Below are 27871 nucleotides of genomic sequence, written 5' to 3'. Positions count from 1 at the left end.
TGATCAATTAATTACTCCCTGGATTACGCCATGGGTTTTCCCCTGCCGCAACATGGGTCCCAGCTCCCCACCCTCCCCTCCCCACTCCTACCCTTCCCTTTCCCCCACTTGCCATATCGGCAGGAATTTCGAATCTTGGCAGGAAATTTAAAAAATGATGAGAATATCCCAAGGCTTTGCTGACGTTCCACCCCAACCACTACCAGAGAATTGGCGAGAAATTCAGAATGGCAGGTGCCCTATCCACGACTCGAATACTTTTGAGCGGAAAGCCCACGTACAACCCCCTCCCTCCCCCCCCCCCCCCCCCACACACACACACATGCTGGGAAACTATCCAGCTGCCATTATGGTTTCACAAAGTCCGCCATCTTTGGCACTCACGTTATACAAATCTCCTTCATCGACACAAAATGGTTCAAATGGCTCTGAGCGCTATGGGACTTAACATCTGTGGTCATCAGTCCCCTAGAACTTAGAACTACTTAAACCTAACTAACCTAAGGACATCACACATATCCATGCCCGAGGCAGGATTCGAACCTGCGACCGTAGCGGCCGCTCGGCTCCAGACTGCAGCGCCTAGAAGCGCACGGCTACTCCGGCCGGCTTCATCGACACAAATCACAGTCTTCGACACAGCGTCAACATGGAATTCCCGCCCACGTGGTCGGCCAGGACGACGTCCTGGGGCTACCCTTTTTGCTCCAGCTAATGTTCAGCACCACGCGGTTGCTGACGAGCCGCGGCTTGCCGAGCATCCATGCCAACTCCGAACTTAGAATATTTTCAGGGCGCCACATCTCGCCCGTTACCTCACACAGTGAAGGGGAAGGAACGTCCTGGCGCGTTTGCATTCCAGGCGACCTTGTGAACAAGATCATACAAGATCATCTGGCACACTCACCTTAGCTACCCACATTCTGGAGCCAGGGAATGCTACCCGAAATTCACAGTTCTCTTGACTGCATCTAGGAAACCCGACGTATAAATAAATCAGAGCATCACATTTGTCTCCTCCATGCTTTATTGGGGTAACATAGCATTGCACGGGGCTTGTTAGGCAACGTGGCTCTGTTTAACAGTGCATACCGTTTTATCGGGAGAACAGAGGATTCGGCGGTTTGTAAAGTCTGTCAAATCAGAGCAAGATATGGTGACAATGCACGCATCTCTGCATCCCACAGTTCCATCTAAATTAAAACACCTCGCTGCAACCGATTTAATGGGCCCTCTTGTGCCTATAGGTAGAGAATGTAGTGTAGCTGACTTCTAAGTATGTGGCCTTAACCCCCCCTTTCCTGAAAAAGGCAACCGCACAGACACTGTGCAGAGCCTCCACAAAGATTTCCTCACCCAGTTAGATCATGTAGACAGGATTATCTCTGACAATGGACCGCAGTTCCGGTCAGAGAGATGGAAAGCTATGCCAACAAAACAAGGGATTAAACAGATATACGCATCCATATGGCATCCCCACTCATCCCTGGCAGAAAGGATAATTAAAAAACTGGGAACCCTTTGCCGTATATACTGCGCGAATCGACACGCCACCCGGAATGTTTTCCTACACGACTTCCAGGATGTGATGAACGATTTGCCACATGGAGTCACAAAGATCGTACCAGTGACTGTTCTCAAGAACAGGCAGCCCAGAGATCTATCCGTGAAGTCGTAGGCTTCACCTCGAGAGCATGAGTGCAACACAAGCAAACTGTTGGCCTGGTACTCAGGAGGCTACGTGAGACGTGAGTGAACTTGTCCGAATCCGCAGAATCGCTCACGTGAACACTCTGGAACACTCTGGAACTCGAAACCTTGAAATCAATAAAATCTCTTGGTATTCACCATATGTCATGCGAAACCATTTGTAGAATTGGTGTTTATAGTAGATCAGTTGGGTTACAATCAATTTGTATGTAGAACTTCAATGGATTAGCAAATTCTAGATGGTACTGCGTAGCATAGTCTTGATTATCTGTTTATTGAATATCTGTAACTGATGTATTTGTAATTGTTGTTTATTAGCTTACAGTATGACTCGTTGAGGAACGTGGTCAAATGAGTAGCGTCGTTGTTACATCATAGTATCAATAAGGTCACTGCCTGTTTCAAAATCAAGCCACGATTGAACAGAAATACGTTATAAGCGACGGCTTCTTGTATTAACTGACACCTTTTTTGTGGCATGAAAACCCGTGCACGTTGACTGAACTAAACTCAGGGTCCAACCTGCATTTGCCTATGTGTCAAATGGTCAATCTATTTTTGGACTGCATTGTCGTGCACCATCATGCTCCAGGGAGTGTAAGAAAGTTAGTCAAGAAACGATCTCATTATGAAAGTCTAATTCACCCGTATAATTCTCGTAGTAGTGCCTTTCATAATATCACTATAGCCTGTGAGAGTATTTCTGTCCTTTTTCCGCAGTACCTTATGCCCTGTCCAAGAGGCGAATGTACGTTGCTTTCTGCTGTTTAACGACGAAGAGATTGCGGGCATACCACTGCGCATATTTATCTCGATTTTCGTGCATGTAATGAGTGGTATTAGCTGCCCACACATTAGATGCGTGAAGACGCTAAGTCTTCTGAGATTCTGGGCCATCGTCAATCGTGCGATGAAGCCTTTCTTGAGGCCGTTGCATTTTGCTGGTGCCATGAGAGTGCCATAAGCAAAATACCTTATGGGGCACGAGCACGTACAGTTTGAGTCATGGTGGTGTGGTGCGCCTCAGATTCAGAAAAAGGAAGGCAGTACTAAGAAGGAGACAATTAGTGAGGATTAGGATCAACCTACATCAGAGAACTGATATACCCTTTTGTGTTTTTTTATGGCAGTGATCTAACAAGAGGAAATTGGAAGCATTTTTATAACATGTAAAGCAATAATTGATTGGGAACTAATGACATTTGTAAGTTTCAGATGAGCAAATGCAGGAGCACTTCTCATGAAACAGAGCACCCATGCAGATGATTGGGAGCATGGTTTCACACCACTTCAGCATTTGGTGACAACGCCACTAGAAGTAGTAAAAAAGGAGCATAGTCATAATCTAAGAGTATAAAGGGCTTATAGGTAAATATGACTTGTGTTGAGTAAAGAAAATAAGTTAATACTAAGTTTTGTGTGGAATGAGCATGTTGGGTGAAGAGTGGTTGCAGTGCCGGCCTATGATAGGGGTATGCATGATGGGAAATGGTACTAACACAACTCTCACACACAGAGCAGAGACACGTCCCACCATATTTTTAAGACAATTGTAATTGTTAAGGATGTCATGTTTAGTCAATATGGTGACATATATTTCTTCTTTTCATTATTACTACTCAAGAAATCATACATACATTCATACTATATTTATTCAAATAACTTATTTTGGGGTTGTTGTTATGCTCATAAAAAAGTACTTATGAAGATCGATGTAAGACCTTGGCACTAAAGCATAGTATGAGGATTGTGCAGATTTTGGGACCTGTCAAACGCACTATTGATGCATCCTGTTGGGTGTCTCGAAGCAACACCCTGCAGCCACTGACAAGGCTCAAGTGGCAGCCTGACGGAGAATGCCTGTGGTGGGTGGACCAGAAACCTGCTGAGTGGAGGGCCAGTCGGCAGTGCTGAATGAATGATGGAACAGCTGGGGGTCTGCCTGCTGCCTTCGCAGCCCAGAGAGGATGAAATCGGAGGGGGAGCTACGCCTCACACCGTGGCTGTCATAAGCCAGCCCACCCCAGATGGCTATGAATGGATGTGGCCTGCCAGACAAGGGTGCCCAGCCATTGATGTCATGTCACTTCCCTGACAGCCTGGCGGATGGCCTGGCGCCAAGTAAATGACAGCTGACAGAAACCATGCACCGAGAGGTTGTGAATGGGACAGCTAGATTGGAGACTGTCCCTTACATCACACCATACCCTCGAAGCACTCACAGATGAGCTGGTGCCACAACAAGGCGTAGAGGAATGCCCCAGGCTGACATTCCCTCTACAGGCAGTGTGCATAATCAGGTGACGCTGATATGGACGAGTTGCTCCTGCAGTCATGTACTATGACACAGACGGGCACTGGTGACTGTGAAGACATCACAAGCTACCTACTGGCATAGTGAGAGAAAGGAAATCAGCACTAGGAGACAGGTTCCACATCAAATGTAACGCTGTCTCACCACATAACCCAAGGGAAGACTGAAATCTTTCAGTTACGGGTTTGAGAGACAAATCAGGGGAAGAAACATCACTGCCTGAGTTGGAGATGTTGGGCACAGTGCATCCACACAGGTTACCTCATTTCCTCCCACCAGATTTCATATCCATCACATCTGACACTGTGCCAGACTACCAGCTGCTGGCATGTCAACATGATGCCAACAGCCCAGCTGCCTTACTGATGCTGCCATCGACCAGATGGGGGATCAGAGCTGTCCGCTGCTGCTCCTACATCAAGCGCTGAGTGAAGGGAGACACTCACTCTGGCACTACCTTACTCCACCTTGATGCTCCAGCCAGTCCACAGGCGATAAGTGTGCGTGTTTAGTGCCATGTTCTATCTGTGTGACTTTGTAAATATAAATTGTCTCTTCAGGGATTCTTGTGGAGGGAGTAACAGGATGCTCCATTACTCTGATTCTCAAGTAATTCTGTATATTTCCATGTAAAGCTGATTTAATTTTTGGTACAACTTTTCTAATGAAGATAGTCTGTCAAGTGTTTACATAAATTCTACTTGAAAAGTATGATTTGCAAGTGCATCATAGGTAGTAGAAACAATATTACACTGTCCAAGGAAATAAGCACAATGGATGACATATGTTGCTTACTTGTTTAGATTTTGAGAATCTTAAGTTATAATCATTGTCCGTTTATGTACTATGGATAACTGAAACATGGTGAATGACTGAGCAGGGGTAAATCACAGAGGTGTAGAGCACGGTTCAAAATCCATGGAATTGTAATACGATTAGGACATCAGTCGTCTCTGACTACAAAAATTGAATGAGTGAGTATAAATACAGTTGCAAAACCTTTTTAACCACTTACCAATTGATTATCTGAAGGCTGTGGTGTAATAACAACCCTAGGGTCCCAGGAATCATACTACACACAACAATGTTCATATGTCCTTCTGGCAGACCTGCAGCTTCGTGTGAGCGAGTGACCCATGTGGTGAATGATATCAAGTTAGGATGGCTTTTTTATGCCCACTCCTTGCATTTAAAGGAGGTCTAAAATACACACATGAAGTAACCCCAGATGCTGAGATCTGATTGTGAAATTTAAATATTAACCTGTAAATACTGAGACAGCATGAGTCACTCTCTCACTGCTTTTCCTGTTCAAGGCTAATCTTTAATGCTGATTTGAAACTATGGACATCAATTTTATGGGAAGACAGGAAGTTATCAACATGAGCAGGCACTGATGGGAGCATGTACGTTGTAATGGATGTACATTGTCATGATGGCTCTCCTTCAAATTGTATTTTCTGGCTTTGAGAACAAGCAGACAGTTTGTCATTTAAAAGTAAATCTTGCAGTGGACGTTTGAGACTTAGAAGCCACATTCAGTTACTAGGGAAAGGAACACCTTGAAGCACTTAACAGGGACAGAATGTTGGTCCCAAGAATTTCTTGTACTGGTGCATAGACAATTCCCGCTGAAGACAGCCTAATGTGGCCTTGGGGAAAAACAAGCCAGGAGCATAATGTCCCCTCCTCTCTGCACGGGAATATGTCAGTCTGGGTTTGGCTGCTTCTCCAGAAAAGAGAAGAATGTTGTTAACTTTGATTAGGATTGGCTGATGGATAGAGCAGACGAGTTAGAGGGGAGACATGAGCTATCGGCGTCTTGTGATTGGCATGAAACCCCTGTGAGGACCATTTGATGGAGAGCAGGGAATGGAGAAACTCAGTCTTCTGATTCAGACTACAGTCTGAAGAGGGTTCTGGTCTTGACTCTTGTTATAAGTGGGTTGCACCTGGGACACTCGTCCTGAGCGTGACTTCGCACTGGTATTGGTCTTGACTGGAGAGTCTGCGCTGAAGATATAGCTCTAACGACAGTTAGGCCTCAGTCGTCTTGGAACAAATCGCTTATTCATGTCAGGTCTGCTGCCTTGACATTTAATCTCTTTGTGTGCACTGCCATAAAAGTGAGTCAAACTGGTTCATGGTATGGCCAGGGAACAGGAGTGTCACTTGCTGGAGTCTGTCCAGGTATCAGGGATTCATCAACGAATAATTTCGATCCCTCTAACAGATCGCCTGCGGCGACTTTGCATACTTCGTGCCCGCGATAACGAATTACAAGTGCCACAGATCACTATTCTGCAGATTGGACAGCACTACACATTGAGAAACGGGTATAGCATTACTGCTCTGGCATGTTAGGGCAAACAGAATGTAACACCTCGGTTCAGTTCACAGTGATAAAAGCTATAGAAAGAATAATTTAAAATTAAGAATAGAATTTTTAGAGGGGAAAATAGTGTAGAATCAGAGGTCGGTAATTGCAGATCAAAATTATAGTATATCAGCAAGTAGTTTAACGTCTAACAGTAAGTACAGCAAAGCCACGGAAGCTCCGTCATGGAGAAGGCAGTGACGTTAAAATCTTGTGATGAAAAACCTATAAAAAGGCCTGATCGTCATTACTGCCGCCTTTTTCCTTGATTGTTTCGTTAAAGAGCGGGAAACCCGTGTCAGTCAGCGAGACAATAGTTAGATTGAATTTTATCGTCTTAAGATTCACGATAAAATGTTAGAATATTACGGAGATTAAAAGTGAAGTAGTGTACGATCTCTGACTGTTGGTAGCCACGGAGTATTAAGGGGATTTTAGGACTTTAGTGCTAGATGGGAACTTTACGGACATATAGACGACAGAAACTCAAATTACCTGCTGATACGAGTGAATTCAGAGGTACCGGTATTCAGATATTAACTTGTGGGCTTTTGAAAGTGTCGTGTGCCGTTAGTTGCGAATCTGGACGTAGAGCGCGTGCATATCGGCATTTGCGGACTATTTAGATTCCTCCAGGCTAGGAACCTTTTAAATAGACCATCACCCATCACCATCTTAATCCTTGAATATAGAGTGAAAGTGAAATACAAGAGTGTTTTACTTATTTCATTTACCCAGTACTAATCACTGAAGGCTTTACGGAACCAAAGCTATTCAGCAGTAAGTCTGCACCATCTAGCGGAAAGCGTAGGCATTAACTAACACGCTAACTGAAGTGAACGTTTACGTGTCTTACGGACTGCTTTATATGGACTTTTGTGACTCTTTGACGTCCCCAATCCCTCCGAAAGGTGGCCCAGGCTGTCTTAATCATAAAAGGGGAGAGTTTTAGCCGGGCAAATTACTAAATAAAAGCGATATTTACAAGACTCGCAGTAATAGCAAAACACAAGGCCCGCACCTCATCGGAGAGCCGTCGCTGTCACGACGGGAAGTAAAGCCGGAAAACCTACCGACGATACATATCTACGAGAAGACGTCGACGTGGAGTACCTAAACAGGGAGCCACAAGAGAGTTGGGGATGCTTCAAGAATCACATCTCGCCACTTGTTTTCAGCTGCACCAACATAGTATGACTTCTGTGTAGAACAAATCCACCAAATTCCATCCAGCATTAGATAATTTCAGATTGCTTTATCCATATTTTGAGTCGGAGTAAGTAGTTTCTGCCAACCACTCGCCACCCAGTGGAGTGTTAACTATTTGTTGCGTCTGTTTGTGTTGGCATCTTCATGATTTATTTGTTGTCACTCTGGATCAATCCCATATTCATATATGAATCATCCTTCAATAATTGACTACAATAATGGCAGAACCATCATTTCATTAAATTACTTCAGCATTCCGGTTCATTTAGATTCTGACAAAAGTGATAACCTCTAATGCAGGCTAACAACAACAACAACTGTCAAAGGGCAAAATCAATTTAGCAGGCGCATGGGCCAGGTAGACAAGTGGAAGGCTTACTAATTAAAATGATTGCTGTCAGAGTGTAAACTCATAGTCGGCTATAGGCTTTCAAATGATACCACAAGACCTTTGTAGTCGTGCAACATATATATTATCTGTGTGCCTGTGTACGTGCTGTGATTCCATACAGTAGTAATAACAATGAAAAACAAGCCTGCATTTTAAAAAATTTTGTATTAAGATTTCTCAAAAATAGGTTTTCTACAGTCAATTTCTGTTGCTTATTCTGAAAATTACTTTCCTTTTGTTCTATCACGTCAGGAATTTCACTAAAAATTTAAGCATTGGAGTGCAATTATTGAAATAAAATTCCACTTAAAATCAACGTTTTTAATTATTGTTTTACTGTTTAGAATCATCCTACTCTTAGCAACATTACGAGCACCCTGTTACATCTAATATTCAAAGTTCCTCACTTTCTTAAAAGTGTTTCAGAATCTTCATATTTACTGTCTCTCTTCAGCATCCAAAAGTAGTCGGCCATCATACTTTCATTGCATGTTGATTGGTATCTCTTCCCCGTATATTTAGTGACCTGGCGGAAGTATTATCCCTGCCCTCCACTATAATATCCCACATTTTCAGTGGGTAAATATGGGAGTACAGTAAGCGGTTTTTCACACTCATGCTACAACCCAATTTCATGACATTTTCCAACATGGGTTTTATGGTTTTATTGCAATTTTGATACTTTCTATTTCCTACAGAGTTTTCCGTTACATACCTGCAGGTTAGTCCATGGACTTTTCTTCCTCTGACATTTATTGTATTCTCAAATTCGTGATCCTTCAGCAGTTTGTGAATTTGAGGACCAATAAAAACGGCAAGCTTCAATTTTTCGTGACTGGTGAAGGGACGTTTCGTAGAAAGATATTTAAAATAGGATCAATCTTGCTGAAGATTCCTTATAAACTGCTTCATCAATCCTAAATTGGTAAGTAGTGGTGGAAGCAATATTTTTATGGTCTACAAGCGGTTCATGCAATATGTTTTTAGTATAAGGCACAAAATGTCTTCGATCTCGCCAGACCTTTACTTTTGCTTTTCCCAGCTACTCGCCCACTTAAAAAGCAGGGTTTTCTGTGCCCCAGCTTGCTGTCCTAATGAAATTCCCATAACTAACAGTAACATATGGTTTATTCCATTATGAAAAAACTGCATGTGATAGAAGAAAATTAAGAACGGTTTTGAAATCGGCATTAAAGTGTTATTAAAGATCACATATTTATTTTTAGTTATCTTATATCGTGCAGACTGCTGTAATGTAACGTTTAAATAGGTGCTAAAGTTTGCTGGCTCACTGCTGATAATCTTTTTTCACAGAGAGGTCGAAACCCCTGTTGTAGTGTGGCCTACAGCGGCTGCTGTCGTTCGGTGGCGACCGTTGACTTTCACTGTGACTACTATCCGCACCTCCAGCGCTATGAATAACACGTTCACGCTTCCACATTCTAACGACGTCGCTACGGCGTACGGCGACCCGACTGGCAACTTCCCAAACGGATACGCTTCCTGCCGTTAAGTAACGATGCTTGTACCACTATCAGTAAACGTGGAGACGACCCTTCTGAGCGAGTTGAGTCAATGAACAGAGCTGCTCGCAGATGAAGACACAGCATGCTCTAGGGTAAACCGAGTCCACTAACCCTGTTCGATTCCTTGTGGGGAAGTGGCGATACGAATAAATTCTTCAAATGTGTACTCATGGCGAGAACAACAATACGAATAAGCACAACGTAGATGATCTGCTTTCCTTTCTTTGTCTTTTCTTCGTACTGTAGAGAGAATTATTATGGTACAGTTTTTGAACCTTTGTATTATACGTGGTGATCAGAAACAGCCTGTGAAGCTTGTAAGGGTGTTGTAGGGTAGGTTGTGCTGAGAAAAAACTGTTATGAAAACTGTGTGAGACCGACAACATAGTTAAATTCGCCGACACGTAATTCTTGCTGTAGAGAAGAGCTATTACAGCCGCTTGTTTAGGGAATCTATTGAAAAACACAAACATAACGATAGCTTCAATAAGAAAGAAGAAAGCCTCAAGGTGAAAGTAACCTGGATTCTCGTCCTGCAGAGAAAGACTGTAGCAGGTTGGAAGGGCAGTACCGCAGCAGAACTGACTAAGAAAATGCCCTTGGATGTTGACGCGCTAGGTACATATAATCTGTGGTCGCGAGAGCGACTCCAGTCCACTATCAGCAATGGAAGGTGAAGCATTGACAATGCCAGCCATTGGTGCTGACGTAGCATCAAAAAACTTGTCAGACAAACGTCGGCCGAAGAACCCGAGACAGAAGCTAACAGGCAATTTGCCAGTTCATGCACTTACGCCATTGTTAGCGCTGATAACCCCCCCCACGAACATGGACCTTGCCGTTGGTTGGGAGGCTTGCGAGCCTCAGCGATACAGATAGCCATACCGTAGGTGTAACCACAATGGAGGGGTATCTGTAGAGAGGCCAGACAAACGTGTGGTTCCTGAAGAGCGGCAGCAGCCTTTCCAGTAGTTGCAGGGGCAACAGTCTGGACGATTGACTGATCTAGCCTTGTAACACTAACCAAAACGGCCTTGCTGTGCTGGTACTGCGAACGGCTGAAAGCAAGGAGAAACTACAGCCGTAATTTTTCCTGAGGGCATACAGCTTTACTGTATGGTTAAATGATGATGGCGTCCTCTTGGGTAAGATATTCCGGAGGTAAAATACGAGTAGTCCCCCATTCGGATCTCCGGGTGGGCACTACTCAGGAGGACGTTGTTATCAGGAGAAAGAAAACTGGCGTTCTACGGATCGGAGCGTGGAATGCCAGATCCCTTAATCGGGCAGGTAGGTTAGAAAACTTAAAAAGGGAAATGGATAGGTTAAAGGTAGATATAGTGGGAATTAATGAAATTCGGTGGCAGGAGGAACAAGACTTCTGGTCAGGTGAATACAGGGTTATAAATACAAAATCACATAGGGGTAATGCAGAAGTAGGTTTAATAATGAATAGGAAAATAAGAATGCGGGTAAGCTACTACAAGCAGCATAGCGAACGCATTATTGCGGCCAGGATAGATACGAAGCCCACGCCTACCACAGTAACACAAGTTTATATGCCAACTAGCTCCGCAGTTAACGAAGAGATTGATGAATTTGTATGATGAGATAAAAGAAATTAAACAGATAGTGAAGGGAGACAAAAATTTAATAGTCATGGGTGACTGGAACTCGATAGTAGGAAAAGGAAGAAAGGAAACGTAGTAGGTGAATATGGAATGGGAGTGAGGAATGAAAGAGGAAGCCGCCTGGTAGAATTTTGCACAGAGTATAACTTAATCATAGCTAAAACTTGGTTCAAGAATCATAAAAGAAGGTTGTATACATGGAAGAAGCCTGGAGATACCGGAAGGTCTCAGACAGATTATATAATGGTAAGACAGAGATTCAGGAACCATGTTTTAAATTGTAAGACATTTCCAGAGGCAGATGTGGACTCTGACCACAATCTATTGGTTATGAACTGTAGATTAAAACAGAAGAAACTCCAAAAAGGTGGGAATTTGAGGAGATGGGACCTGGATAAACTTAAAAAAACCAGAGGTTGTAGAGAGCTTCAGAGAGAGCAAGATTGACAAGAATGGGGGAAAGAAATACAGTAGAAGAAGAATGGGTAGCTTTGAGAGATGAAATAGTGAAGGTAGCAGAGGATCAAGTAGGTAAGAAGACGAGGGCTAATAGAAATCTTTGGGTAATAGAAGAGATATTGAAATTCATTTATGAAAGGAGAAAATATAAAAACGCAGTAAATGAAGCAGGCAAAAAGGAATACAAACGTCGCAAAAATGATATCACAGGAAGTGTAAAATGGCTAAACAGGGGTGGCTAGAGGACAACTGTAAGGATGTAGAAGCGCATATCACTAGGGGTAAGATTGATACTGCCTACAGGAAAATTAAAGAGACCTTTGGAGAAAAGAGAACCACTTGCATGAATATCAAGAGCTCAGATGGAAACCCAGTTCTAAGCAAACAAGGGAAAGCAGAAAGGTGGAAGGAGTATATAGAGGGTCTATACAAGGGCGATGTTCTTGAGGACAATATTGTAGAAATGGTAGAGAATGTAGATGATGATGAAATTGGAGATATGATACTGCGTGAAGAGTTTGGCAGAGCACTGAAAGACCTAAGTCGAAACAAGGCCCAGGGAGTAGACAGCATTCCATTAGAACTACTGACGGCCTTGGGAGACCCAGGCCTAACAAAACTCTACCACCTAGGAAGCAAGATATATGAGACAGGCGAAATACCCTCAGACTTCAAGAAGAATATAATAATTCCAATCCCAAAGAAAGCAGGTGTTGACAGATGTGAAAATTACCGAACTATCAGTTTAATAAGTCACAGCTGCAAAATACTAACGCGAATTCTTTACAGACGAATGGAAAAACTGATAGAAGCCGATCTCGGGGAAGATCAGTTTGGATTCCGTAGAAATGTTGGAACACGTGAGGCAATACTGACTCTACGACTGATATTAGAAGAAAGATTCAGGAAAGGCAAACCTACGTTTCTAGCATTTGTAGACTTAGAGAAAGCTTTTGACAATGTTGACTGGAATACTCTCTTTCAAATTCTGAAGGTGGCAGGGGTAAAATACAGCGAGCGAAAGGCTATTTACAATTTGTACAGAAACCAGATGGCAGTTATAAGAGTCGAGGGGCATGAAAGGCAAGCAATGGTTGGGAAGGGAGTAAGACAGGGTTGTAGCCTGTCCCCGATGTTATTCAATCTGTATATTGAGCAAGCAGTAAAGGAAACAAAAGGAAAATTCGGAGTAGGAATTAAAGTCCATGGAGAAGAAATAAAAACTTTGAGGTTCGCCGATGACATTGTAATTCTGTCAGATACAGCAAAGGAACATCAACAAAATCAAGAGGATAATGGAATGTAGCCGAATTAAATCGAGTGATGCTGCGAGAATTAGATTAGGAAGTGAGACGCTTAAAGTAGTAAAGGAGTTTTGCTATTTGGGGAGCAAAATAACTGGTTATGTTCGAATTAGAGATGATATAAAATGTAGACTGGCAATGGCAAGGAAAGTGTTTCTGAAGAAGAGAAATTTGTTAACATCTAGTGTAGATTTAAGTGTCAGGAAGTCGTTTCTGAAAGTATTTGTATGGAGTGTAGCCTTGTATGGAAGTGAAACGTGGACGATAAATAGTTTAGACGAGAAGAGAGTAGAAGATTTCGAAATGTGGTGCTACAGAAGAATGCTGAAGATTAGATGTGTGGATCACATAACTAATGAGGAGGTATTGAATAGAATTGGGGAGAAGAGAAATTTGTGGCACAGCTTGACTAAAAGATGGATCGGTTGGTAGGGCATATTCTGAGGCATCAAGGGATCACCATTTTAGTATTGGAGGGCAGCGTGGAGGGTAAAAATCGTAGAGGGAGGCCAAGAGATGAATACACTACACAGATTCAGAAGGATGTAGGTTGCAATAGGTAGTGGGAGATGATGAAGCTTGCACAGGGTAGAGTAACAAGGAGCGCTGCATCAAACCAGTCTCTGGACTGAAGACCACAACAACAATAACCGCTGATAAGTGGGGTGGTGTATTATCCTGGTGAAATAGCACTTTTTTGTGTGCCAATCTTGGTTTTACTTCAGCCAAAGCATGTTGGAATCGATCCTGCAATGAAGCATAACAGAGTCCCTTTACGATCTCGCTTTGTTCCAAGTAATCTTTGAAGATAATTCCTTGGGAATCCCAAAAAACAGTGGCCATCACTTTACCAGCTGACAAAATGGTGTTTGCTTCTTTGGTGCAATTTCACCGGAGTTTGTCATCTGTTTTGACGGCCGTTTTGACTCTGGTGTGTAATGACAAGAAACCTGTGTTTCATCAACAGTCAAAAATCGGCAAAAAAAGTCTTAAACATCACCAGACAGTACGTTGGAATGTTGTACCGGATGCGCGTATGGTCGACTGTGAGCAAACGCGACACCCATCTCGCACATATATCCTTCATAGCCAGTTCTCCACGTAGGATATTACACACTCGATCAGCTGAGATGCCTACAGTCTCGACAGTCCCACGAATTTTTATTCGGCGGTCTTCCATTACCATATTTGTCAATGGTTTCCTCTGTGGTGACCTCGATAATACATTCAGTTGGGAAGGGCTTGCCACATAATTGCTTAAGCGCCTAAACAATTCTGTATTTGCCGTAAGAATGATGTCAGATATAGGAGATACAAATATAAAAATAAAAACTTGCATACTCTGCTTACTTTCATTCTGTTATGTCGCACGGGATCAGATTCTGGGGTAACTCATCAAACTGAGCAAAAGATTTTAGTGTGCACAAGCGTGTAATAAGACTCATTTGTGGTGTAAATTCGAGACATCATGTAGAAACCTGTTCAAGGAACTTTTTATTCTAACCACTGCTTCTCAGTATATTTATTCCTTAACGAAATTTGTTGCAAGTAATGTATCTCTATTTCCAACAAATAGCTCAATACATAGTATCAATACTAGGAATAAGAGCAATCTGTGTAAAGACCTAAAATCGCTTTCCTTGGTCCAAAAAGGGGTCCAATACCCAGGAACACACATTGTCAATAAATTGACAGCAACCATGAAATACTTGGTTTCAGATAACGCGCGTGTTAAACAGAATTGGAAAGACTTTTTGATAGACAATTCCTTCTATTTTGTAGACGAATATCTTAACAGGGACTGTTAGACCAGCTAAAGTAAAAATGTCTTTTAGATTTCAGTTTTGACAGCACTTGGTCTCAACGGTTAAGATTAGGTATTTGTGTATCATAAATTTAGTAATAGTGCATAACAACGTTTCCTTCTGACAGGGTATTCTGTAAATATTAGCAGTTCTTTACTGTAATGTATTCACCTATTTTGACAATCTCCTGGCAAATGAGCAGGGTAGTTAGTGTTATACCTAAATGTTTTATGTTTTTTATGTTATACTTTCTGACATTTTCCACACTCACGAGAATCATCTCATTGTTTGGGTCTTTGGAACGAAAACAATCTCATATAGTCTAATCGAATCTAATCATCATTACGTTACGTCGGTGTCTTGTCTCCATTAGCAATGATTCACAATAACCTAAAAGTTCCGTTAAAACCCACACTTGAATCCTCGATACAAACAAAAGAAGCGGGCAGTTTTCCGACCTTCGCTTGCCTGTGTTGTATCTAAACAAATTACTAATTAATATAGTTGTTTGAAGAATTACTTTTTTGTATTCCTAGACTAATTACCAGGTAATATTCTGATTGGTCATTAATTTGATAAAAGTATGATTTACTTTTTTTATATTCCTGAATTATTATTTTTATTGACTATCTGTTTATACGAATGCAGTGAACATAAATGTGTAAGTGTCCTGTTTAAAAGACGTTTAATAATATTTTTCCTCAGAGCCTCCAGAGTCATCACTGTGTTGCGTGCCTCACTATGAAGAAGCCGATAGCTCACAGTTTCCAATGCGTCTATAATGTTTCGTTTTGACGAAGTAATGAAGTCGCAGATGGACTGTTTTTGTTGACAGCCTTGACAAGCAAAGCTCGAGATTCGCCTCTTGCCTTAGAAACGTTTATCTTTAGGTTGTATCTCCATTCACTCTCGTCCTCTTCGCCGACATGTCTCTTTGACAGCAGCAAATTGCCTGTCCCTTCACGCCTTTATCAACATCTCAGTCACGGTTCATTAGCTGACCGACCGCACTCGACAGAAGAACCTACATAATGCAGGCGATGTCATCACCTTGCGTCAGTCCACTGCAGTGTCGATAACAACGCACTTTTTTTCCTTATTTTGAGTCACAGTGAGTCACCATTGGATTCGTCGAAATAAGCTGTAAACTAATACCTATTGCTCGCATTGCGCTGACGAAAGAAATCATTTCTATTAACAGAGGATGAAATTATCGTCTAGAAACAATACAATTAATTCGGTCTACACGTAGGTATACACTTTGCAGAGTTGATAGTGGATGTTGGTTGTCACCAACATTAGGCACCCTCTGTCTTAATTTATTCGCGTATGAGACGAGGTAAGAACTATCCTAAGCATTCATGTCTCCATAATTTATGGTCACTACGAGAGACGTATTTATTCTGGCAACCTTAGAAACCCTAATACCTCCTCTTGCATCCAATCACGCATTGTTCATATTTTTTCCGATTTATTGTTGGGACGCGCATTAAAAGAGATTTTATATTTATGAATTAAACAGAAATAACTGAGGCAGAATTATTAAAAACTAAAATAGCTATAATTGGAAAAACAAAGTAAAGTGATAGAGATAATTTACGAGAAAGTAGGTTCATGCTGTGTGTTGGCTGCTACTTAACACAGTCGATTTAGTTCCGTGGTTATGATGTTGTGCGGCCATAATTAATTCTTCGTTCATACTTTTCTTTATATCGATTTACGCCACAAACTTAAGTGAATACATCACAGCTGCCGATTTATTTTCATTTGTCACCGACGGAAAGAGAAAAACAACCTCTCCAGCTACATACTCAGTAAGTCACCATACCGTGCATTACAGAGGGTGCATTGTATCACTGCTATTCATTCCCTATCCTGTTCAACTCGCTAATGTTTCGAAGGAAGAATGACTAGCTAGCTACAATCCCGGACCAAATTTACATGACCTCTCGAAAATTATGAAAATAATGAGTAATTCTTTAAATAAATGTTTTATTGATTTTTGATTTGTTAGCTGACGGACACGTGTGTCAAAATGGAACCAATCACTCAAAAAAGGGATTTTACCCACGTTTATGGTTTTACTAACATTTATTGAAGCTACGATTTGTGGCAATCACAGCCTTGTTCCTACGAGGCGTGCCGCCTGTGCATCGCATGTAAATGTCCTTCAAATGCTGATTGTGATTCCAGTACAGTATGACCTTTTCAATCAAATTTATTTTGTTTGTTACCTGGTCTTTGGACACTTCCATTTTCTGGCAACTCTATTCGCTATCGGATTCAGGACAGGAGAGTTGCCTGGGCAATCCAGTAAATATTTTTACTCTTCCTAAAAGTTTTTGTAGAATTTTCCTTCGTGACTTTTCTTGTTAGTTGAGTCAGTGAATACTAGTTTTTCTCGCTTGTTTAATAGACCCGTAGTTGCGGAAATAGGAGTATTTGTAGGACTTCGGTGTACTACTGCTGTCTCGTTATTCCCTAAATGGCTTAGTAGCACTTGCAACCTACGTCCTCAATTATTTGCTGGATGTATTCCATTCTCCGTCTTCCTTTACAGTTTTTACCCTCTACACCTTCCTCTACTAAATTGGTTTTCACACTGTGTGGGGGGGGGGGGGGGAGGGGGGGGGGGGAAGGATGGGCACGGTGACGTATACAAGGAGGCGCGGCGGGATCAAGCGGTACCAACGCATGACGTTATTAAAAAAGTAGCTATTTAATCAAGACAAATATGTTACGACGAACTGTCTACCGGCTACCGAGTATTTCGGGTGTACTCCGAGATTGTATGAATGTAAGTGCAGTAACTGACCGTAGCAAATTCGACAGCTGGAATTCGTTTCGTATTAGTTTTGTGAACCCTCGTCGCCAGTTTTGTTAAGGCGTCATCGCTACTGCTGTAGAGGCCGAGTTTCCACTGTTGTTACGGTAGGCCGAGTTTATGAGTTCGTAAAACGGCTTCTGGTGCAGTAACCGTTAAAACAATTTCTACCTGCCATTATTACACAGCTAAGCTCCAGGGTCAGGTAACAGGATAGGAGAACAAAGATTCTAAAGCACTTAGTAACAAAGTCACACAAACGAGTTAAAAAGGTTTATTTATCTTGTTGAATAATTAAGTCTACAACAATGCATGTAATATAACACAAAAAAGGCTCTCAATTGCTAAGTACAAATAGTGATAGGCAAACTTCACAGTACAAGCAAAGGTAATTTACAACTGTCTGGCCACTTTTAAGAGTTCACTAAACGACGTCCTCTATCTAAGTCAGCCCTGGACGATGATCTATAATCAAATGGGCGGGAACTGCTCTTTTGTCTTCCGAGCAGGCTTCTGTCCGTTGTCGTCCGGTCATTGGCAGACTGTACTCCGCCGGCAATTGGCCAAGGCGAAGTCGATATCTTCATCCTCAGCGCCGCCCGTGGCGCTAATGGAACTCGCGCAAGTGGCAAGTCGCATCTTTACGTCTGTGGTGCTTTGTCCCTGGCTATGTCTTGTTCGGACGACACAGAAACTAGTAAAGTAGATGAGAGGAAACTTGGAGAATCATCGCACGTCGGCCCGATGCGAAACACTTCGTGCCAACTTTCATCTGCATAGGATTTCTAACAGCTTCAACGATGTAGTAACTGTTGCCAGTAATGGCTTTGTTTCTAAGCAGCGTTGGTGCTAGAATCTTACTTGGACCGAGTTGTTCAGTCAGTATCAATCAAACAAGTAGTTTAGACATGTGTACTTTTGATGTAAAAGTGAACTGTCGACTTGTAAAGCTGCTTTTTTTTTTGTTATTTCTTCATGAGTTTGTCGAAGAAAAGCAAATATAATGATGACTGATATTACAGTTTTGTTGCTTACAACACAATGGTATCGACCAGCCGCAACGTGTTATTTGTTATAAAGTATTGAGCAATGATACCATGAGATTTTGTCTCGAGCGGTATTTGCGGACTAAACATAGCGCTTTAAAAGATAAGCCGACGGAGTATTTTGCTGCAAAATGTGCGAGTCTGAAACGTATGCAGTTGGATAGTAATGGATCCATTCTTCAGTCTTCTGAAAAAGCGATCCTAGCTTCCTATGAATTATGGCTACTCATCGCAAAGACTAAGAAAAGTCATATTGTCGGGAAAACGCTTGTCCAACCCTGTTTGTTGATAGCAGCTGGTATTGTTCTTGGACCAGAAAGTAAACTAAACTTCCACAAATATCGCTTTATGACAACATTTATGTAACGTCCCCTTTGAACAATTATACATGACTGTGCTTAAAATGACACACAATATTTTTAGCGCAACGCAACCTGACTTTTAATAATCCCTACAAAAGAATGGCCCTGACTAACATTAACCTATACCTTTCACAAATCACTTACCTCACAAAAATCTTCGTTACTCGAACTACTGCAATACGGCGAGCGCCACTACTGCCAGCTAAATAAAAGATTCAAACTACTGAAGGTACTAACTACTGATAGACATAGTTAGCAAATGAAAGATTTTGATAGAGAACAAACAATGTATTTACCTTAATAGTGTTCAAAAGTCATAATATATATAGCAGTCCATGACATCCAGTCTTACAAATTTCAAAACTCCGCCATTTCTCTCCCCACATCCACCACTGCTGGCGGCTCACCTCCAACTGCGCAACGCTACGCGCTGTTAACATCCAGCTGCCCAACACTACAATAGCCAACAACAATGCAAACGAGCCACAGACTGCACACAGCACAGCGAGTGATTTTCATACAGAGCGCTATGTGGCGTTTCCAATATAAAAACCTAAACAGCCTACTTACATAGTCCCCATACTCGCCACAAAAAATTTTGCAAATTGTTTTGAGATTTGAAAAAGTTTTTCATAATTATAATTACAATAACAAAGAAATCAAATGCACACACTTATTGATACAGTGTTGGTCAAAAGCTAAAATTTTCTCACAGTCCATAAAGTCAGTCCTGATCGTTCATCACAGTAAAATTGCAGTGTTTTTCTCAAAGTCTGAGCAGTAAAAGAAAATGCACATGGAAGTAGTGGATTTCCATGCAGTCTTGAAGAAGTAGTGTTGTCCTTCCAACGGAAAGACAGTGCTGACTCTTGACATGCAGACAGGTAATGGGCTACAACAGAGCATACCCACCGCAGAGTCAGTCGAAGTTTTGAAGAATATTGGTAGGTAGGTCATCACAGAGTAGACCCACTATAGTCCTGGTAGAGATTACGGTATTGGTGGGGCACCAGAGGTGCAGACCCACTGCAGTCCTTGTAGAGATAATGGTATTGGTGAGCCATCAAAGGTGTAGACCCACTGTAGTCCTTGTAGAGATAATGGTATTGGTGAGTCATCAAAGGTGTAGACCCACTGTAGTTCTTGTAGAGATGGCTAGCAGCCATCTGTTACGACTGTGCAGGTGCACAACCACCATCAAAGAGTCTTGCGGAGAATATAGCAAGTCCATAAACCACCACTTGTGCACGCACAAAGTTTTTGGAATTGTCCTTAGAAGTCTTGCAGACAATATAGCAAGTCCATAAACCACCACTTGTGCACTCACCAAGTTTTTGGAATAGTCCTTAGAACCAGCAATGCTGTTAATCAGTCCCTTGCTGAATTATCAACACACATGCAAACACTAACAGTCCCTACTTCTCGCATATTGTCCATATACTATGACCAACAGAAACGTGTGCAGTGAAATGTAACTTACAAGTTACTTAATTTGATGAACTGGTGTCAATTACAATTTTATAACATAAGAACACAATAACAAAAGTACAAAATACATCATTAAAGAACATAACAATACAGATAACATTTTTAGTAAAACAGGCTTTACAAAATAATATAAATAAACATGCACATCAGCGTTACAAGAATTATGACATAAGTACATACAACAAGATCAGAATAACTTTTGAAACATCAACTTCACATATGAGCAACAAAACAGAATAGATAAATAATTTCTAAACACCTTTACAAAGTAAATAACATAGTATTAGAAAAATTCTACAACATAACTCTCATCAGCTAAACACATAAAGATAGGAAAAAGACAAATACACAAGGGTACATAAACACATAGCAGAATAACACAAGAGGAAAGGGCAGGGTTTGTTTTCAGTGTAACATTTGGTACTGCAGTCCAACCCAAACCTTCATTCCATAGATCTTTCGTCTTATTTCAAGATTTGTTTCCACCAAAAAAATCCTCTCAAAGCATGCTTTCTGTATTTATATGTTCCCATATTTCTTACCTCATTATTCATTTTCCATTATCTTACCTCATCATTTATTTCCAAGAAAATCCTACCTAAACCTGTTGTCCCTAAACCCTCCTTTTTTTGTTCATATCCTCTTTCAAAATACTTTTTTTGGCCAAACCATTTTCTTATAGCTTCTCAATGCATTTCTTCCATATTCTCATTCTCTTATATAGTCTACCCCCCTTAAGCTAACTTAAATCTACTGAGCTCAGATGCATAAACTAAGGGACGAGGCAATGCAGCAAGACATAATGTATTAACACAAACAGCAATGACAAAAAATCCAAATTGGCAAAGCAAGCAGCAGTAAACGTAATAACTTATATCTAAACATGAGAAACCCACAAGCAGAAAAAATAGTACAGTAAAGATGACCATGTCACATCTTAACACTAGAGTGATGTATCACAAAAATTTACTCTGCAAAAAGTTATCAAATCGTTGACAAAAATTAATTATGCAATTCCTGTGGAGTGGAAATGTCTTTTGTGCTCCCTCATTTTTTCGGAAGTATATCACAAAATTATTATTTACTGGATCTCTAGGCAGAAAATGTTTATATTAGTGCATCTATTAAATTTTATTTTAACCGTTGCTGCAGTGCAGCTAGAATCTAGGTATTAAACGAAATGAGCAATCTCTCAATTAGAAAGACAATAAATGTAAAAATGTTTCTCATCATTTCATTAGACATTTTAGTAAATATCATAAATTAAGAGCTCCACAGTATAATCATATGTTTTCAAGTTTGAGCGTGTCGTATTGGCGATGCTTTCTACAAAGAAATGTCAATAGCGAGGATAATGGCCTCCATTTTTTCTCCACCTGTGCCTCTGAAAGGCACACACTAATGGCTTTTTTTCCAGGCGACTGTCGCACAGTTGGGTGCCCACGACGCATTACGTGAAGGTGATCACTTAAGTTTCTTACCGAAATATTTACGACACCAGTTTGCACTACAGTGACAGTCTCATATAACAAATTTCACAGGTCGAGAATTTGCGTTGCAAATCTGTAGAAACAAAATCCTACGAATATATCAGTGTTCAAAAAATTTTCGCCGGCATTGTGATATGTTCATGCATTTACACACATTTCATAACTCTTAATGTACGATTCTTGGTTTCCAACATCCTTTTTCACAAGTCAGAGTCCCTAACCACTACACATTATTCCTTACCTTATTACACATATACATATTCGTCGACACTTCTTCAGTATTTCATCATAATAAATACATAGCGTAATCAAATTCCTCATATAGCATCATCTTATTGATAATAAACATACCTCAACAACATAATACACATCGTAGTCGTAATAATAACACCATAAAACCTCAGTCAAATCTCAAAAACGTCGTAGCTTTCTGCAATAATGTCAAAGCCTTTAAAAATCATGACCCCATTCCAAACACATCATTCAAAGCTCACATAGTATCACAATGGTTCCGAAAAAATATGAAGAGTTCACAAAGTACAGACAAAATACAATTTCGTAAGTATGAGGTTATCCAACCGTGTAATTGCGTGAACTTCTGTCACTGATGTAGTAAAAAAAATGTTTGTTTCTCTCAGTTAAATGATCAGATAGCTGTGTAATTTATGTGTTAGAGATATATGGTACCGATGTGTAAAGTTGTATAAGCAAATACCATATTAGCTAGGGCTCCTTGTGCTTGCCAGACACATGGTACATAAAGTAGGTGTGTAACCCCCTGAGGATTAATGTAATTATACCCTCAAGTGTTACAGATTACAGCAATGGAATGAAATGTATCACGGAAAACTTTCTTTGTAATTCAAAAATCTTTAAAAATAAATGTTTTAAGTACAAAATTAATCACTCAAATGCATGTCCTGTAGCGCTAAATGTGCGTCTTGCTGTAAGATAATTCTGTGGGAGTGTCGTAGTTATCGTCCTCTGTAAGCAAAGTTCTGCTGAAGTCAATGTACTTACCTCATCATAAACGAAAGTGAAATTCTTTGCGTATAGATATCGTAGTTGTTACGTACCTTACCGTGATCAAGAAAGTATTATAATGTAACGTATTGTTGTGCTACGGAAAAGGCTGTCTCATTGTAGCTATAACACTAAAGTTACTATTAAAACATGTTTTACTTTCCAGAAGAATTCAGAAAAACTGTGCAGATATAAAACAGATACACCGCAAAAGCAATAATATAAATTATATCACTCATTAGTAGTGTCATGATATAATCGTGTAGCTGTCAAATAAACTAACCACTCTGTCGTCTGGTATCTCTCAGAAAGTACTTTAAATCCAGAATGTATTTTCAAGTAAACCAAAATGTTGCATTAAAATCTCATTAGCAGTACCAGTATATGTTCTAAGTATGTGAGCCTTATAGTCGTTACAGTCGTTACATAATCGTGCACTAACAAGCAAGAATGTACACACACAATAACACTGTGTCATCTGTTCACTATAACAATGCACTTGTAAATACTGTCTAAATATGTTCCCCAGCTTCTAGACTGGGTAGTTAACTTCAAAACATTGTTACATGTTAACAGTTTCTCAGTGTGACAAATTGTACTAGTAGTGTGAAGTGAAAAATTTTTATGGCAAAGACAAAGTTAAAAAGCAGATTGTCTTTCAATAAACGGTTTTACATGTGAAATGTGGTGTAAACCTTCACTCTTCCTAGTACGCAGAGTTTCAACTTCAAAGCAATTATCATGTGGTATACGTCGGTAAGGAATGCTAAAATTTTTCTCAAGGTTAGCGTCTATGTTATTTTTCTCTGAGCCAGCTGGCGCACGTGGCTGCCTGCGGTGCGAGTCATTGTCTGGTATCTCTTTGTTGGCGTGCATCGTTATTGGGGTTTGGAGACCTAACTTCTACAAATTCACCTTGTCGAGAGGGCCGTGCCCTGTTTGAATCCCGCCAGTTCTGATCCAATTCGGGTCTGTCGTTACGATCATATCATCTGTCGTCATGTCGGTAGATTCCATAGTTTCTTTCTTGTCGGTCACGTGGTGGAGAATTTCTCCCTGAATCATAACTGCACGCTGGACCGTTGCGTCTAAAGTTATTCTGTCTCCCTTGATAATATTTATTTTGGTTCCCATATTGTCTGTTTCTCTGATTGTCTCTGTGATAGTCATTACCGCGGAGAGGTGATCTTTCCCTGTAATTATTACTACTCTGCCAACGGTTTTCATATGGGTGGTGTCTGTTTTGTTTACGATTTGTGTTGTGAGAATAGCCTTGTCGTGTCCAGTTATTATTTCTTTCATCGTGGAATTGCGACAGATGTGACCCGTAATTATTGTGTTCCTGTTTTCGCGTTCTGCGATTGTCAGTGTCAATTTCTAATTCTTGTAAGAGTCCCTGAAAAGCTTCAATGTCGTCTTTGCAGCATCCTGCCAAAATAATATGTCGTAAATGTTCAGGTAATTTGATTAAGCAAATGCGGATGAGTTCTGAGGGGCTGTATGGGTTTGACAGGTACTGATTCTTGTGCAACGTGTCTTCGAAATATTTCACAAGACTGGAAAATTCAGATTGTTCGAAATGTTTCATCATTATGATGCTATGTTTTACTCGGTCTTGTGTGGCTTGAGACGAATATGCTGAGAGGAAGGCATGGTAAAATTCTCCTTCACTGTGGCAATCGTGAATGACCGATCGCATTCTTATAGCTGGTTCATTCTCTAAGTAGCCACACATAAATTTTAATCTGTGTTCTAATGACCAGTTGGGAGGAAAACAATGAGTGAATTGATGGAGCCATGCTTGTGGATGAATGTCGTTGCCAGAATTCTTAAATGTTTTGAATTTATGTGTAGTAATGAACAGCTTATACTCAAAATCATCGTGTCGGTGAGTAGCATATCGGTCATTGTTACGTCGTGTCGGCGGTTCCATCACAAAATTCGGTGCACATTGCCAATTTATTTCATCATTTCCGAAATGCCCTGTGTTATTATTTTGTGGCTTTTCCGTATTTCTAAGTTCCTCTTCCCGTGTTGGAGCGCGAGTGTCCTCTGAAATATGTAATTTTTGTATTACTTGTGCCAACTGATCTTGTACTTCCCGGATTTCTCTTTTGTGTTGCGTATTAATTTGATTCTGATTTTTTTTTAATTTCCTAATTTGTTCGCACTCTTCTGTGTCATTAAAGACTACCGGTTTTGTGTCATTCAGTTTATCATCTACCTTCGTAAATAAATTATTTAGCTGATCCGAAAGTTCAACTACTTTCTCTGATAATGAACTAATTTCCTCCATGTGTCTTTCTGAACCAATTTTCAGAGTATCTACTGTGCCCTTTAAGTTTTCCTGAGTTTTTGCAAGTTGCGTAACCGAATCGTTAGATGCAACTGAGTCAATTTTAACTTGCAAGGTCTCATGATTTTCATGAACAATAGTTTGCAGTTGTTTTATGGCTGCTTCGTGATTCTGTGATGCATTTTCATGCCACGAAAAAATAGGTTGAAAATGCTCACAAATTTGTGTTTTTACGTCATTACAGACTTTTTGACATTTCGATTCAATGTTATGTAACTCAGTAGTTAAATCTTCACGTGTTTGTTCAAGTGTGATGTCTAACTTTTGAAGCTTTTGCTGTGTTTGTCTCTGATTTTGTTCCATTTGTTGCATTAATTGCAATAATAATGTATTAGTGTCTGGACTCTGTTTCTCTATGCTTTTTGGCAGTGCATTTTCACCGGCAACATTCACATTTTGACAAGCAGAAAATGTGTCTTGACTCATTTGAGAAAATGGTGAGGACCCAAAACCTGAATCTACAGTATTTGCGAGATTGTGTCCTATAATTTCGGATTCCTGAGGCGAGCAGTTGCCGACCGATCGATCGATAATGCTTCCCTGTTCACTACTTGTTTCACTGTCTACGCCATTATTTGCCGCCCGCTCCATTTCCCTATGCACAGTTACCAAATTACTACTTCGAATGTGTGTTAATTCATTACTCAGTGGTGCCGATAAGCTACGCTCGTCGTCACTATTATTTCTCAGTTTACTTTGGAGCTTAGTGTTACGTTTTTCACACGCCATTATTGTCAGAATATTTCACACGATAACACAGAAAAGCACAATTTGAAGAGCAAAAATAAGAGAACACATTAATATAGCACTGAAAATAATATCTAGTTAATTGCAAGCGCAGCTGCGAAATACTTGGTGCAAATCTACATGCATGCCACAACTATTTTACTGTACAACAATGAAAGACTGCAACTACAAAGGAGATTTTCTCTACAATTACGCGCTAGCAATAAACAAAAGCTACACTAATTACACAATTCACAAATCACTTACCTCACAAAAATCTTCGTTACTCAAACTACTGCAATACAGCGAGCGCCACTACTGCCAGCTAAATAAAAGATTCAAACTACGGAAGGCACTAACTACTGATAGGCATAGTTAGCAAATGAAATATTTTGATAGAGAACAAACAATGTATTTACCTTAATAGTGTTCAAAATTCATAATATATATAGCAGTCCATGACATCCAGTCCTACAAATTTCAAAACTCCACCATTTCTCTCCCCACATTCACTACTGCTGGCGGCTCACCTCCAACTGCGCAACGCTACGCGCTGTTAACATCCAGCTGCCCAACACTACAATGGCCAACAACAATGCAAACCAGCCACAGACTGCACACAGCACAGCCAGTGACTTTCATACAGAGCGCTACGTGGCGTTACCAATATAAAAACCTAAACAGCCTACTTACACATTATGAAACGTCGGATTGATGATGAGGTCGAAGATATAAGAAATCAGGTTGTGCATGCCGTGAAAGAATCGGAATTTTTCGCTATACAGTTAGACGAGAATACAGATGTTGCAAATTGTTGTCAGCTGTTAGTTTTCGTTCGATAGATACGAAACAATTGAAAACGAGATGCTATTTTCTACAGGGCTAACAACTAATCCAAAAGCAGTTCGTATGATGACAGCGATATCTGAATTCTTTTGCAAATAGGGACTGACATGGCAAAAGCTGATCCACGTGTGCACATATGGCGCCCCTCAGTGCTTGGATCTCTCTCTGGATTCGTGTAAATAGTCAGAGAAAAGAATTCCAACGTTATTTCAGTTCTCTGTGTAAATACACCGTCAAGTCTTGGCAGCTAAGACGCTTCAAAACGAACTCACCGACGTCTTAAAATTATGGATCAAAATTGTGACTCATGTTAAAAAGAGTGCGATAAATACTCGTCTTTTTACGCCCTTTGATAAGATTTGGGAACAGAGCAAAAAAATTGCTATTTCGTACGGAAGTACGCTGCCTCTCGAAAGGAAATATGTTACCTAGATTATTTTAACTTAGAGATGAAGTGACTCAGTTTTTGGAAATTCAGAACCAAACTGAATTGTGTGTAAAACTCCAAAAGCCAAGTGTTCAAGCTGTGTTGGCTTATCTGTCAGATATTTTCGATTCATTGAACTCACTGAACTTGTAATTGCAAGTGGAAATTCGAGCTTAATTTATCATTGGGAAGCCGTGAGAGCGTATACTGATAAGTTGCGATTTTGGAAACATAAAATTTTAGCCTGCAATTATTCTTGTTTCCTGAAGAACTGCAACATCATAAGATGATTATGCTATATATGCTTTCACTGATCATATATTAAATGTGATTCTTGAGTTTCTCCCGGCGTATTTGATAGTCAAAATATCCACGGGTGTGCTGCCGGTCTATAGTGTCCAACGGGCACAATAATTCGGCGATCATACATGTCGCCATCATCAGGTGAACTGACGGACTGAGCTCCTGTGAACGTGCCGGCACGGAGATCCGTACGCTATGGCTGCTCAGAGGGAACTGGGTTCGGTCGCGGCGGCGGCCGATTTAAATACCCTCCG

The sequence above is a fragment of the Schistocerca serialis genome, chromosome 7, assembly GCF_023864345.2.
Source record: "Schistocerca serialis cubense isolate TAMUIC-IGC-003099 chromosome 7, iqSchSeri2.2, whole genome shotgun sequence".
Taxonomy (NCBI): Eukaryota; Metazoa; Arthropoda; class Insecta; order Orthoptera; family Acrididae; genus Schistocerca; species Schistocerca serialis.
This window is presented reverse-complemented; position numbering follows the sequence as displayed.